A 16,489-nucleotide genomic window follows, 5' to 3' on the forward strand; every position below is an offset into this window, starting at 1 on the left:
ATCATCCAAAATCATATTAAGAATTTTGGAGCAACTTTATACTACTTATGAATATAAATAATATGATCAATGACAAACCCTGGATTTTAACAGATGGGAAAAACACTTGATGTTTCAAGGAATCAAATGGTGTCAATATCATCTACAAGCTTTCTGGAGAAAGAAGGATAGGGAGTTGTTAAGTTCAAGGAAACAGAATGGCTCACATTAGACAAAGTCTAAGTTCACCATCGTTACATGAATAAAATGGGAAACATGCTGTGAATATTGGAAATAACAAATAAGGATAGAGAGTTGCTAATTTCATCACACTGTTTATTTGCTTACTCGAGAAATAACGCAACATTCCCTGGAAAAAAATATTGACAAACGAATTCCCACCAGTTCTTAAAAAAATGTCTATGTGGTTGACTTGGAAGGCATTTCATAATATGTATATTTGCCTCAAAATCAGAATGGATGGTAGAATTACAAAAAGAAGTTTGTTCATTTCGAAGATACAACTTTTTGTAAGGAACTTCATCAATGAATTCCCATAGAAAATATATATAGCATCCGATTCGGGGAAATGTAATAGCACACCAAGCCATAATTCTAAATACCTTGGAACCCACTGTATTATTTCTTTGAAAAAAATGCACAGAGCAAATCAGCATGGTCCAATACAGGTTCTGCAACTTCTATTGCATGCGTGTTTTTTCAAACAATTTATCGGAAACACAAAGAAAGAAAATATGTTTTAAGTAGGTAGCAGTATGTTTTTGAAGATGATGGCTTCCTAATATTTAAGCATACAATTGAAATTTACTGAACCGTGGGAGATGAATTGGAGGTACAGTACAAGAATGAATAAAGAGATTCTATTTATATTTTCCACACCTTACATGTACAACACCGAGAAGCTCCTCGTAAATCAAGCTTACAAGGGTGAGCATTGAACAATCATACTCTCTTCTTGCTAGCCGACGATGAGAACACTTGTGCAACAATTAGTATTGCAATGTTCTCCTTGATAGGTTCATGAAGATTGCCAGCGATACGGATCTCATTAAATACTTAGGACTGAATATTTCACCATTGGTATTCATGGGAATTAATCAGTACTAAAAATAATGGTACAACTCGCAAGAAATTTCATAGCATGTGAATAAGAGGGAAAAGCAATATGACAATTTAATGTCTCATCGACCCTGCAAGCTGGCAGCATCTCAAGTGATGATCATTTTAAACATAATCTTTGACTACAAGAATGACTACACTATAATTCATCATTTATTTTTTTCCGGACCTTTTTACCCTAAATAAGAAATAATACAAGGACAAACTTAAAGAACGCTAATGCGGTGTAGTGCCATCAGGCATGGATAAGTATGCAAGGAAAAACTCATGATCTGGGCTTTTTTACCCTGAACGATGCATGGAACGACGGTAATAAACATATTAGGAAAATTATGCATCTTTATTTGTCCATAATAAGTTTTGTCTATTCTGCCAAATCAGTTTTTTTTAATATATCATTCGGCCGCCGCTCTGTCCACATGGGGAGTGTGCTAGCATTAGTAGCATGTATCTAAACTTTGATTACCAGCACATACATTGATTAACAATAATGCTGGTGCAAAGAGGACTCACATGTGGTGAGAAACTGAAGAAGTGTTGGCTAATGGTTGAGGGCGCTCGAAGGGTTGGTATCACTGAACAAGCTGTGCACCAGTGCAACCCCTAGAAAACTTTAGAAATGATGTTTCTATCCACCAACATAAATCAAAAGATAAATCTATGATTGCGTGGTAGGCCTGATAAGTCACTCCAAACCAATCGAAAAAGAGATCAATCTGTGACTTGCTGAATAATTAACAAACCTGGTGTTGTTGTCCACTACCAAATGATTGGTGCCCGCAGCTCGTTTGGCTATGTCTGCTTGGTGCCAGCAAATTAGCACATAGATGCATCCGCCGACAGTATCAACAGCTCATCAAAGAACGGATTAGTACCTTAGCAGGGATAGAAAAATACGAAGCAGACAAACGGAATTTGCAGTTATCAACAAACACTAATTTGAATAACTTCTAAATCTCACATAGTGCAGGGGTGCTGTGAGTATCATTGTGTTACATAAATAATGTTCCTTCCTTAGTCTACTACAGGGTGCAGAATCCATCGACCACCATGATCCTCTATCACATTAAAGCTGGTGTACATCATCTGATAACTGTCTCTGTTCCCATTAAAGCTGGTGTACATTATCTGATAACTGTCTCTGTTCCCGTTGATAAGTTGTGTAACACTATGACTAAAGATTATTACCCCGTTGTCAATGAAGTGAAGAAAGAACAAATTATCTGCACACCCCCATATTTATGAAAGATTATTATCATCGGTAAGTTTAAAATATACACACATGTTACTACCAATAATTATTAATGGCTTGTACCTTACAAATACACCATACTAAAACATTATATTATACTCCCTTTGTAAACTAATATAAGAGCATTTAGATTACTAAAATAGTGTTCTAAATGCTCTTATATTAGTTTACAGAGGGAGTAGCTATCAAGGTCTATATCGATTTTTCCTAAAAAAAGGAACACATCAATTAATTTCTCGACAACAACTTTCCCGAGAAGGAGATGCTCTAGAAAAGAAATGTTGATCCTAGCATTTGGAAATTTGTTTCAGACCAAGTTTCCTTTTTTGTGTGCCACCATGGTCCTAAATTTGCAATCTCAGATAGTGGTGTCCTACTTGCCACCATTCATCCTTCTATAACCTAGTGTTGCAGAAAAGGGCAAATCAGAGCTTACTAAGGGCATACTCATAGTGCAGTACTGTTACTTTGTATAACCCCTCAAAAGGCTTACAACAATAGATCTTGGCTCCGCATTTACTTTAGCTTGTCAGTGTCGAGTAAAACAAGGATTGAGCTGCCGGTGGTTGTCACCTACTTTGGCAGTTCTGTACAACAAAAGGCCTAAAGCTATCATGGCACATTCAACAAACAGAAGTTGCAACTATTAATGTATACTTGATTAGGAGATGTTTCTCAACACACAAACTACAACCAACTGTGCAAGTAGGATCTAGAATTAATGCAGGTAGTCAGAATAACTCCAAAGCAAATCGTACATGCAGCAGGAAGAAACAAATGAAATGTAAACAAAGAATTGCTTACCTTCAATACATGGTTTCTCCTAAGAAGGCAGGTGAGATGAACAGACTATGTAGCCGCAATAAGGGGCCTCATGAATTAACAACCCAGTAACAATGGGCAACGTTACCTTGACAGAGAAAGGGAACAGTGAGTCGTCAAAATCGGTGAACTTATCAACCGTGCCCTGCTCCGCAAGTTGGTCGCGCATCCTTAGGATGGCGATCGGGGAGGTCGATGCAGGTGATGCCGAGGTGACGTCCTCCCGCAGAAGCTCTTCCCGGAGTTGTGAAATTGCTGCACCCAACAATAACACAGCAGGATGCAATAATCGATATATCTTCCTCATTCATAGTCAATTAATTTTTGAAATAGAAACAAAATATAATTTTCGGTCATTCAGTGTCAAATGAATATTTTTCTACGTTTAAACATCATGTACAGGGACATGCATAAGCAAATAAGAGTAATCTGAAAAATGTAAGGATTATACTATTTTTTCTTGCTGAGTTCGCTTCCCAATGAAATATTGGTCATTTCTTTTTATCTCAACATCAGAGCCTCTCCATTTACCATTTTTTAGTGAAAGTTCCAAGTCCCTCCTTCAACATATGATTGTTTCTGTATGACTGATGTGCTCCTGCATCCGCATATAATTATTATTTTTTGGTAAGCTGTCAACAATTTAAGCCATTAAATAACGATAACATTGAGAGGCAAAGAGCAACTGAGCAAAGTTCTTTTTATCAAAGAACAACTCCGTAAAATAAATTGGCAAGAGTTCTACATCCTCTGTGCAAGATACTATAAGTGCTTCAAAATATGGTTCAATGAGCATAAAAATAATTAAACCAACAATGCCATGATTAAGTTATTTGTTTTGTTGGTATAAAATAGTAAAGCACTAAATTTACAGTTTACCATTCACATGTAAAGATCACAAGCTCTTTGGTTAAACTCCCTTTTGATTGTCTATCAACTTCACTTGTGGCCATTAATTTTCTTGAATTGAAGCAATGCCCTACAAACCTACTTCACTAAGAGGCTAAAATTGTCGCTGGTAGTCTAGACATGCTACATAGAAATCATGGAAGGGCCTAACACTGATAACATTACCACTGTATATCTAGTCATAGTATTCCAACTATCCCAAGGAAAGAGAGTTATCTGAAAGCTGCACTCTAACTTGCAACAGTAAGGGGAGAAAATTATAATACATATAAGGATGAAAAAAATGATTACCATTATCTTAAATAAGGAAGCAATAGAGCAGTGTCATTCCCACAATGGTAAATGACAGAGTACAACAAAACTGGAAGTACCAACCACCATATCTTTAAATGTGTTGTTTTCTTCATCGACGGATCTAACAAAAATGAATTAAGTTAGTAACCTGATCAGGTGCAAGCTTGCAGTATGGAACAGTGGATCGACCATGGGTACAAGAAAGAAATTAAATTCAATATTGAATAATCTCCTCACTCATCTCTGGTGCTTTTTCAAGAAAGGAATTAAATTCAATATCGGACAGTAAATCTCTTGTTTTTAGCTTGACTTGATTCAATAGTTAACTGTATTCCCAAAACATAATGCTCACATTCTAAAATTTGAGTCATCTAGGAAAATGTAGTTCAATCTATAAAGTTGTTGGTGCAGGCATCCACTCTGCCCTTTTTGCAGAATTTAGTTGGAGCCATCAAGTGAGCTTGAGTTAACTCATAAGCTTATATGCATCTAGAACTTTAAGTGATACTCAAATCTCTACAGAAAGGTGAAAAAACATGCTGGAACTAAGAACAAATCATGAACTTCTAACAAAATCTCAAAACTGGCACATGAGAGGTCATATCCTAATATTAATCGTAAGTTGGCATGAAGATGTCCCCAAGATACAAACTACCAGTAATTTATCATGAAAATTCTCTCTGATACGGTCTAAAGTCCAAATTTTCATCAACTTTATTATATAAAAATAATCTTCAATTAAATATGCATACCGGACCTCTAGAATAAAATGCACCCCTCTAAAATGCTTTATGAAGCTGACAGATATAGAAAGCATGTAGCCACACCTATTCTTGAATCTTCATGTCTTCAGAGCTTCAAAAACAAGCTATCAGCATCTTTCCAATAGTTTGCTGGGTGGTAATCACCTTGTAGGCTGAACAAACACGATGGTCAATGTACTAATTAATTCAGACACAAACAACATAAAAAACAAATTGAGATAGAAGCTACTGTACATGTACTATTCTGAATCTGACGATTAATTGAATTGATGCCTTTCTATGTGTACACATCTCAAATACCGCAACTTATAGTTCAACTTTTGCTCACACATGATTGTGTTCACATACTCAGCAATTACTGGTAGAAAAATGGTGTACAAATATAACCTGGTGTGATCTTCAAAAGGAATAATAATAGAACATGGTGTGTTTGTGTTGTCGCTTCAGCATCGCGTTACTAAAACGGGAAGCCATCGGCCTCCTTACGGCTAGCTCTGAGAAAACGCATACAGATCGGCCAGTGACGAGGCGGAGGATGTGCTGCAGATCGGCACGCCATGCAGGCCCAACCCACACGGCAATGTGGCATACACCACATGGTGCGTCGAGAGTGCACACATGATGGTCGCCGGGCTCGCAAGCGATCCTTGTCGGGCACCGGGTTGCGCCGGGGCGGGGTGATGACGGCGTCCGTGACGCTCCAGACCTCGAGCAAGGAACGAGGAGTGACGTGGGAGGGGGCCGATGAGGAGCGCCTCTTCTTAGTAGGAGCAGGAACGGCGGCACCGATCCCCATCGCCGTGCCCTAGGTTTCCACGACAACAGCGGCGGCGGTGGCCCACGACCACATCCTCCGCCGTGCCCGAACAAGAGGTCGGGCCGGTGGAGCAGTAGGGACGGCGACGGAGCAGGAGATGAGGGCGGGGCCGGCGACGGAGCACGAGATGGGGGCGGGGGCGGGGGCGGCGGCGGCGGATGGAACCCTAGCCCAGGGTCAAAACTCGGAGGCCCGATCCGTTGAAATACGATACGAAGGAAACGGACTTCAATCCCTCATTCTTATTGTTTGTTCTTCTGATCCCCTTGTTTTTCACTCGCTTAATAAGAGATGGAGGGGAGGGGCACGGGCGGGTGGGATGCGAGGGGGTTGCTGGGATGATGACGGAAAATCAGGTGACGAAAAAAAAACGGTGACGAAAAAAAAACCAAAAAGCGATGGACGAAAAAAGATCGGTGAGATCCGGCTACCAACTGCCCTTTTAAGAGTAGAGATTTTTCATCAACTCATGCAGATACTAGAGATCAGATCGGTTACTCACTGTCACCACATAGACAAACAAACCCAAACGAAACAGTGTACTAAGCATTGCGCAAACAAAAGGAACACAATCCAGGCAAAGACCCAGGAGAGTCAAAAGTTACAGAATTAAAGAAGTACGATGTAAATCAAAAGCACGGTGGTTTTAGGATTAAACAAGCACGATGCATACATCAGTCTCAGGACCTCATGGCCATCAACGTTCCTTTTTCACTTTCATCATCTGCTTCTTGTCCTCGGATTTGTACGTGTTGGCGTCACGCACCATCCGCTCGATCTCCTCCGCGCTCAGCCCGCCCCTATCGCTGGTGATGGTGATGCTTTTCCTGTTTCCGGTCGTCCTGTCCTCCGCGGACACCTTCAGGATGCCGTTTGCTTCGACTTCGATGCTTTCAATTATCTTTGGTATGCACCTCGGAGCTGGAGGGATGCCGGTGAGCGTAAACTCGCCCAGAAGCCTGTTGTCCTTGGTCAGTGCCCCTTCACCCTCGTACACCATGATAAGTATGCTCGTCTGGTCATCGAATTCGGTCGTGTAATTCCCGTCCATCTTAACGGGGATGGTGGTGTTCCTGGGTACTAGCCATAGTTTTGGATTTCGTCCGGAAAAAACGGAAAATGACCGAAATTCGTCAATCTCGTCTGGGCCCGGATTTAGTGCGATCCGGTCAAATAATTTCGGCCTTTTTTGAAATTGCCAGCCCAGCCCACCACCCAAAATAGCCCACATATCCTACCTTGTTGTATAAATACGTGAACTCAGCCAACCCTAACCCTAATTTTTCGTTTTCCTCTCTAGCTGCGTGTGTGTGGCGGCTGCAGGCAATACGTGAAGCTCGAGGCCGGCCGGCGCGCCACTGCCGCGGCCAGCGTCGTCTTCGACAGTCGCCACTCGTCACCCCTCCTCCTTCTCCTTCCGATGGACCTGTGCGACGGCGGCGACCTGGGCTTGGGCGACCGGCGCGACCTCGAGAGCGCCCGTGCGCGCGGTGAGCGGGGCGACCGGCGCGACCTCGACGGCGCCCGTGCACGCGGTGAGCGGGGCGACAGGCGCGACCTCGACGGCGCCCGTGCGCGCGGCGACCTGTGCGACGGCGACGGCCGCGACCTCGACGACCCCCGTGCGCGCGGCGACCTGTTCGACGGACGCGACCTCGACGGCGCACGTGCGCGAGGCGACCTGGGCGACTGCCGCGACCTCGACAGTGCACGTTCGCGCGGTGACCTTGGCGACGGCCGCGGCTCTGTGGACCGCATCAGGTCGAGTCTGCAGCACTGGAACAGCACCATCCGCGGCGACCACGGGCAGCCGAGTGGCAAGACAGCACGCCATGATTTGCAAGGTGAGCTACTCTGTCCTATTTAGATATGTAGAACAACATGCGTTAATTTTGGAAACTTGTTTTGCTGAATCCGATAAAAACAAGTTTCGTATAGTGTTCATTGTTGACATGGTGCTTATATTTTGAAATGTAGGACTTGTGAACAAAGACATAAATCGTGTGTGGAACCATGGTTCTAAATTTGAGGGAGGATTTCATTGTCAGTATTGCAACCTAAGGAAGAGAGGAGGAGGTGCAACTCGCTTTAAAGAGCATCTTGGCCATGTAGTAGGTGAAGTGAGAGAGTGCCCAAATGTTCCAAGAAATGTGAAAGATTTAATGAAGAATGCCGTGTATGAGACAAGGAACAAAAAGAGGAAGAAGGCAACTGATAAGCTTAGATTGGAGCGTGAGATAATGGATGGGTTGTATCATAGGGAAGGGGTGATAAACATTGACGATGATGATGATGCTGAACTTCAGATGGCAATTCGGGAGTCACTTAGCGACAAGAATGTCTCTCGTGCAGTTGAGAGGAGGCGTGGAAGTGGTAGTGGTGTCCGCGTCTCTGTTGGGAAAAGTAGCATCACAACCTTCTTCAACAAGGAGTTATCGAGCAACAAAGTATCAATGCAGCCCAAGATTACCACCTCTTTCGATCTTGAGTCAAGAGATGTACTCGGCCAATCTTGGGCAAAAAAATTTCACGCAAATGATATTGCTGGTCTGAAAGCTGACTCTCCATACTTTCGGGCAGCAATGAAGATCACTCAAAAGCTTGGCCCAATTCCTCTCCCAACTGCCAAGGAGATTGATGGGATATATCTGGACAAGAACTATGATGAAGCTGCGGAGTGGCTGAAGATTTTCAAACAAGATTGGAAGAACTTTGGTGTTACCGTGATGTGTGACTCATGGACTGGGCCTACTGGCATGAGTGTTATCAACTTCATGGTGTATTGCAATGAAAAAATGTTTTTCCATAAATCCATTGATGCTTCTGGTCAAACTCAAAATTCTGGTTAGTGTTCTATTGAAATGAAAATTGTTTATTTCGTTCTCTTGCATAGTGTTTTTCACTTGTTAACTATGGTAATCTAGTTACTTATGCTTTCTTTTTCTTGTTAATTATGTCTACTTATGATTTTCTGTTTTCTACTTGTTAATTATGTCTACTTGTGCTTTTCTGTAATTTTACTTGTTGATTCTGGTTGCTCATCCTTTTCTGTTTTTGTACTTGTTAATTACTGTTGCTTATGTTTATACGTTCTTTACTTGTTAAATATGGTTACTTATACTTTTGTGGTAAAATTTTGCAGAATTTATCTATAGACAGATTAAAAAGGTTGTTATTGATGAGATAGGACATGAGAATGTGGTTCAAATTATAACCGACAATGGTTCAAATTATAAAAAAGCTTGTAAAACTCTTGTAGAACAACCGGAGTACAACCATATTGTTTGGCAACCATGTGCTGCCCATACAATCAACCTCATGCTTAAAGATATTGCTAAGTTTCCGGAAGTTGATGTGATAGTTAAAAGTGCCAAGCAAATCTGTAGGTTTTTTCATAATCACAATAACCTGCATGATAGCATGAAAAAGAATGTTGGCGGTGAACTGATAAAACCCAATGCCACTCGGTTTGGTACGGTGTTCATGTTCCTTGAGAGTTATCATGAAAAGAAGGATCAGTTTAGGAAATGGATGGTATCTGATGATTGGAAGAAAAGTATTTGGAGGAAGGATGCTGATTATGTGTTTTCTGAGGCATTACTATCTAGTAATATGTGGTGGGCTGCCTTGGAGTGGGTTCTTAATCTGTTAGAGCCACTTTATAAAGCCCTTAGGTACGCTGATACTCAAAAGGCAGGCGTACCCAAACCGAGTGGCATTGGGTTTTATCAGTTCACCGCCAACATTCTTTTTCATGCTATCATGCAGGTTATTGTGATTATGAAAAAACCTACAGATTTGCTTGGCACTTTTAACTATCACATCAACTTCCGGAAACTTAGCAATATCTTTAAGCATGAGGTTGATTGTATGGGCAGCACATGGTTGCCAAACAATATGGTTGTACTCCGGTTGTTCTACAAGAGTTTTACAAGCTTTTTTATAATTTGAACCATTGTCGGTTATAATTTGAACCACATTCTCATGTCCTATCTCATCAATAACAACCTTTTTAATCTGTCTATAGATAAATTCTGCAAAATTTTACCACAAAAGTATAAGTAACCATATTTAACAAGTAAAGAACGTATAAACATAAGCAACAGTAATTAACAAGTACAAAAACAGAAAAGGATGAGCAACCAGAATCAACAAGTAAAATTACAGAAAAGCACAAGTAGACATAATTAACAAGTAGAAAACAGAAAATCATAAGTAGACATAATTAACAAGAAAAAGAAAGCATAAGTAACTAGATTACCATAGTTAACAAGTGAAAAACACTATGCAAGAGAACGAAATAAACAATTTTCATTTCAATAGAACACTAACCAGAATTTTGAGTTTGACCAGAAGCATCAATGGATTTATGGAAAAACATTTTTTCATTGCAATACACCATGAAGTTGATAACACTCATGCCAGTAGGCCCAGTCCATGAGTCACACATCACGGTAACACCAAAGTTCTTCCAATCTTGTTTGAAAATCTTCAGCCACTCCGCAGCTTCATCATAGTTCTTGTCCAGATATATCCCATCAATCTCCTTGGCAGTTGGGAGAGGAATTGGGCCAAGCTTTTGAGTGATCTTCATTGCTGCCCGAAAGTATGGAGAGTCAGCTTTCAGACCAGCAATATCATTTGCGTGAAATTTTTTTGCCCAAGATTGGCCGAGTACATCTCTTGACTCAAGATCGAAAGAGGTGGTAATCTTGGGCTGCATTGATACTTTGTTGCTCGATAACTCCTTGTTGAAGAAGGTTGTGATGCTACTTTTCCCAACAGAGACGCGGACACCACTACCACTTCCACGCCTCCTCTCAACTGCACGAGAGACATTCTTGTCGCTAAGTGACTCCCGAATTGCCATCTGAAGTTCAGCATCATCATCATCGTCAATGTTTATCACCCCTTCCCTATGATACAACCCATCCATTATCTCACGCTCCAATCTAAGCTTATCAGTTGCCTTCTTCCTCTTTTTGTTCCTTGTCTCATACACGGCATTCTTCATTAAATCTTTCACATTTCTTGGAACATTTGGGCACTCTCTCACTTCACCTACTACATGGCCAAGATGCTCTTTAAAGCGAGTTGCACCTCCTCCTCTCTTCCTTAGGTTGCAATACTGACAATGAAATCCTCCCTCAAATTTAGAACCATGGTTCCACACACGATTTATGTCTTTGTTCACAAGTCCTACATTTCAAAATATAAGCACCATGTCAACAATGAACACTATACGAAACTTGTTTTTATCGGATTCAGCAAAACAAGTTTCCAAAATTAACGCATGTTGTTCTACATATCTAAATAGGACAGAGTAGCTCACCTTGCAAATCATGGCGTGCTGTCTTGCCACTCGGCTGCCCGTGGTCGCCGCGGATGGTGCTGTTCCAGTGCTGCAGACTCGACCTGATGCGGTCCACAGAGCCGCGGCCGTCGCCAAGGTCACCGCGCGAACGTGCACTGTCGAGGTCGCGGCAGTCGCCCAGGTCGCCTCGCGCACGTGCGCCGTCGAGGTCGCGTCCGTCGAACAGGTCGCCGCGCGCACGGGGGTCGTCGAGGTCCCGGCCGTCGCCGTCGCACAGGTCGCCGCGCGCACGGGCGCCGTCGAGGTCGCGCCTGTCGCCCCGCTCACCGCGCGCACGGGCGCTCTCGAGGTCGCGCCGGTCGCCCAAGCCCAGGTCGCCGCCGTCGCACAGGTCCATCGGAAGGAGAAGGAGGAGGGGTGACAAGTGGCGACTGTCGAAGACGACGCTGGCCGCGGCAGTGGCGCGCCGGCCGGCCTCGAGCTTCACGTATTGCCTGCAGCCGCCACACACACGCAGCTAGAGAGGAAAACGAAAAATTAGGGTTAGGGTTGGCTGAGTTCACGTATTTATACAACAAGGTAGGATATGTGGGCTATTTTGGGTGGTGGGCTGGGCTGGCAATTTCAAAAAAGGCCGAAATTATTTGACCGGATCGCACTAAATCCGGGCCCAGACGAGATTGACGAATTTCGGTCATTTTCCGTTTTTTCCGGACGAAATCCAAAACTATGATACCACCTACTACCTCAACCCCCAGCGACAGAGGCGTGACGTCAAGCAGGAGCAAGTCCAGCGTCTTCTGGTCGTATTCGCCGTTGAGGATGGCGGCCTGGACAGCAGCCCCGTAGGCGACGGCCTCGTCCGGGTTGATGCTTTTGCAAAGCTTCTTCCCATTGAAGAAATCCTGGACAATCTGCTGCACCTTGGGGATCTTGGTGGAGCCTCCAACGAGCACGACGTCAAGGATATGTGACTTGTCCATCTTGGCGTCCCCGAGGCACTTCTCCACATGCTCAATACACTTTTGGAAGAGATCCATGTTGAGCTCCTCGAACCGGGCGCGAGTGATGGATCCGTAGAAGTCAATGCCATCGTGGAGTGAGTCGATCTCGAACTTGGCCTGTGCCGTGGAAGACATCATCCTCTTGGCCCTCTCGCAGGCCGTCCTAAGCCGCATCAGAGCCCTCGGACTGCTAGTGATATCACGGGCCAATAGCTCGTGTGCGACGTCTTTCCTGCGAATTGGATGAAATGGGACGTTGTTCGATGAAATAGCTCTCGTGTGACAGTTTTGAGCGAGTCAATAGCTCCTGTGCGACATGGCCCTTAAGCTGAAGTGATATCCTCATTAGCTGTTATGGGTTGGACCCACAACGTATCCACGTAAGCGCGGGACCCACCACTTGTCCAGTAAGCGCGGGACCTACCTCGTCGCGGCTAGAAGCGATTCCGCCCGTTGCCCGTCCGTCCGCCGTCGCCCATTGCTTTCCCCTTTCCCCATTCTTCTTCTTCCTCGGGTCTCCGGCGACCTAGTGCAGATGTCCACCTCCTCGGCCACGCAATCAAACTGGCGTCAGTATGGTCCAGTGATGCTCACAAGGTGCCCTAACTGCCCATGCCCAGAGCCTCTCAAACGGTTGGTGACTAAGACTGATGAGAATGGCAATCTTGGGCGGGAGTTTGTGAAATGCTTGAGCAAACCAATGGCAGGACGGGATGGCAAGGTTAGATCTCGGTTCTAAGCCCGTTCTTTCGCTGTTGTTTGCTTTGATTTCTCCATATTTTGTTTTTTTGTCCTCGAATTTGAGATTTAGGGTTCATTTTGTGGTTTGCAAATCCTGAAGAAATGCACACATTTCAGTGGATTGATGAATATGTTCACAGGATTAAATCTGAGGGCTACATTGATTCTAGCGTGGCCGCAACCTGGGAGCTCAATTTGGGCGGGGTGCCGCAGATGGAGAATTGGGGGAGCTCGGATAGAGGGGCGGGTAGAGTTGTGCCGATGGCGAGGTACTTGGAGTCTGAACTGACCGATGAACTGAAGAAGATAAAGAAAAATCAAAGGGAGATGATCGATTTGCAGAAGCAAGCAAATATCGTGGCAGTGTTTTGTTATTGCTGTGTCATTGCTCTGTTTATGTTTTACTTGCTATTCATCGTCATTAGAGGGGGCATTTAGGTCTGTCCAGTGTAGACGATGTGATCTGTGCGCCATGACAAGTTCATGTATCTTAAATGAATTAGCACTTTGGAACACAAATTATTCAATTTTCATGTTGTGTTTCCTTTGTTTTTTGTTCTTCAGTTAACAGAGTACACACCCAAATTCAATTTGCAGTAAAAAAACAAAATTGGGCTGCCGAGTGCGAGACCAAAGAAAGTTCAGTTTGAGTACAAAACAATTATTCATGGGCTGGCGAATAGATGTTGGGCTCAAAATAAAAACGACGGATTATAACCAGGCCTAAAGGTGTAATTTACAAAAGGTACTACTGATTACAATAGGAATAACCAGGCCCAAAATTATTGACTGGTCATGTATGATTTTCAATAGGAAATAAAAACGACGGAATATATACAACAATCCAAGTTCATTTATCTTAACATCTAATCTGCTTTGTATTATTTACAAACGGGCCCATTTACAAACATGGCCTAAGCGGCCTGCAAGATACAACTGTAAAATGTACAGAGCAAGTACTACACGGGGAACTACACTTGAGGAACGTCTGTGATGCGTGGAACAGTGGCTGGAACAGGTTCTGCTGCTTCTTTTCTGGCCCTTACTGCTCGCTGTGCCCGTTATTTTCTACAGAATCGCCTGTTCTGGCTGGAACGGGACCGACTGGAACAGGTTCTGGCTGCCAAACCGAAGCCCCTTGTCGCTGCGGCTGCGCTCCATTGTCCCCCCCTCCATTGCTGCCTTGCTGCTCCGGGCCCTGCTGCTCCTGGGTCAACCAAACGATAGATTAGTTCCTGGTGAATGGTGACAAGATAAACACAGAACCATGAATGGTGAGAAGAAAGGATGAGCCCGCCTCAATACCTGGTGCACTGCGTCACCGTCACTGATAAATATATAAACTTACAGTATAGCCCCAAATAAACACATAGATGTGCACGACATAGATAAGATATAAACAGGCCCGATATAAACACGGGCATCACATAAACGTACGTAGGGCACAATAGTACGGGCGATTACAATAAACTTACAGATAACATAGTGTTCAACATTACAGATGCGATAGAAAGATTAAACTAAGATAAACCCGGCATGGAGGGGCGACGGGCGCGCGTCTTCACTCCTCGTCGTCGGCCGGCGGGATGTTGTAGGGGAGGGTGTGCATGGCGTGCTCGTTAGGCCAGATGCTGTCGAGGTCGGTGAAGATGTTGTAGGTGGTGAAGCAGATGAACTCGCACCCGCCAAACCACACACGACCGAGGAGGTGATAGGCGTCGTAGGGGTTGGGGAAGCGCACGATCATGCCCGTTCCTCCCATGCGAGACTCGTCGATGGTGAACATCTGCGGAGTTCCCACAGGGAGGTGGCGATAGAGGGTGCGAAGGAAGAGCCCCGCGAACTCCCGTCCACCCCGCCAGCGCGACATGGCCCAGACCCGGAGCTCGTTCTCCACGATGACCCCAGCGGGGTACATCCTTTCCGGCCTGGTGCCGGGCGCTCGGAATGTCGGGCCGTGGAACTCCATGCCGGGGCTTGCGGTTGCTTGGATGTGAGGAGGGCAAGGAGGAAGATGAAGATGTGCACGGTGCGGGGGCAGAGGAGGGTTAAATAGCATGGTTGCGGTTCGTCGATTCAGTTGCAGCAATTAATGGATGCCGCCCATTTGCGTTTGCCTATTGGATGAGAGGGTGCGTCGCCGATTCACACACTGCGTCGAGCACGCCCGCCGTTCAAACTTTCGTCGGTGCATCGTGTCGAGCACTCCCCCCTCATATTCAGAGCCCATTCAGACTGTGCTGCTAATGGCTCTGATGCGACGCGTGCATGCATGCAGAAAAACGGGCGCGTGTCATGCAACGGGCCCCGTCATGCAACAAAGAAGCACACGAAGTCAGAGGCGCGTACGCCACATCCATGCACCAATTCATTTCCAAGCGTCGGATCTTCACCGAACTGACTAGATCCAACGGACAGGCCCTCACCTGGGCCCTCGATCCAAACCCCCGCTCGCCAGCCAATCAGCACACACGGATCACTGGGTCAGATCCAACCGCTGACTCGGCAACGATCGACGGCTATAAACATGGCGGTGTTTCTGATGGGGTTTCCGGGGTTATGGGGTTTAGGGTTGCAGTGAGCTAGGGTTGAGCACAAAAAATTCAAAAAAAATCAAAAAAAATTGAAACTTTCTCCCACTGTCTACTGATGCAACTACGTTGCTATAAAAAAAATTGATTCATATTATATCCATGTTTAAATGAAAAAGATTCACACAATTCATGTTATTGATGGAATGATCTAGGGTAGAGCATAAGTAATTCAAAAAAAATTCAAAAAATACAAAACCAGCGCACATTGTGTACTTATTCAACTGAGTTGCTATAAAAAAATGGAAACTTGTTATATGCAAAGGTTAAAACCAAAATTCACACGTTCACGATATCGACGAAATGAGCTAGGGTTGAACATAATTAATTCAAAAAAAATCAAAAAAATATAAAACCAGCACACATTGTCATTTTACATCACATACTTAGCAAACAAAAATATAAACTTTGATTTTGAGTCGGTCAACGTTTTTGTGAAAAAGTTGACTGTTTTTCAAATGAGCACAAATAATTCAAAAAAAATCAAAAAAATTCAAAACTTGTGCCCATAGTCCTATTATGTTACATAGCAATAAAAAAAAAATATAAACATGGTATATATACAATTGCAGTAAAATGCCTTTAAGAAGATGAGATTTTGTTACAATGTACAATGTACTATGGAGGGGTTTAGGATGGGGTTTTCGGGGTTTAGGGTTGCACTGGGCTAGGGTTGAGCACAAAAAATTCAAAAAAAATCAAAAAAATATGAAACTTTCTCCCACTGTCTACTGGTGCAACTACGTTGCTATAAAAAAATTGATTCATGTTATATCCATGTTTAAATGAAAAAGATTCACACAATTCATGTTATTGATGGAATGATCTAGGGTAGAGCATAAGTAATTCAAAAAAAAAAATC

General features: G+C 43.7%; 2 long non-coding RNA genes and 1 pseudogene across 4 annotated transcripts; all 3 read right to left on the bottom strand.

The window, feature by feature from the left end:
• Positions 1–688: 688 nt before the first annotated feature.
• LOC123403391 lies at positions 689–2,459 on the bottom strand. The gene is made up of 2 exons (XR_006611465.1): positions 1,863–2,459; positions 689–1,722 (listed from the first exon to the last, which is right to left on the bottom strand). It is a non-coding gene; the product is annotated as an uncharacterized LOC123403391 (long non-coding RNA).
• A 36-nt stretch (positions 2,460–2,495) lies between these two features.
• LOC123402829 lies at positions 2,496–6,115 on the bottom strand. Of its 3 annotated transcripts, none has more exons than XR_006611353.1 (4): positions 5,548–6,115; positions 5,224–5,312; positions 4,394–4,517; positions 2,496–3,791 (listed from the first exon to the last, which is right to left on the bottom strand). It is a non-coding gene; the product is annotated as an uncharacterized LOC123402829 (long non-coding RNA). The 3 variants fall into 3 exon arrangements; XR_006611354.1 differs by having other exon boundaries at positions 2,496–3,448; positions 3,725–3,791; positions 5,224–6,115; XR_006611352.1 differs by having other exon boundaries at positions 5,224–6,115.
• Positions 6,116–6,735: 620 nt separating this feature from the next.
• LOC123402604 overlaps positions 6,736–16,489 on the bottom strand; it is a 113,607-nt pseudogene continuing 103,853 nt past the window's right edge.

Source organism: Hordeum vulgare, chromosome 6H (genome assembly GCF_904849725.1).
Source record: "Hordeum vulgare subsp. vulgare chromosome 6H, MorexV3_pseudomolecules_assembly, whole genome shotgun sequence".
Classification (NCBI taxonomy): Eukaryota; Viridiplantae; Streptophyta; class Magnoliopsida; order Poales; family Poaceae; genus Hordeum; species Hordeum vulgare.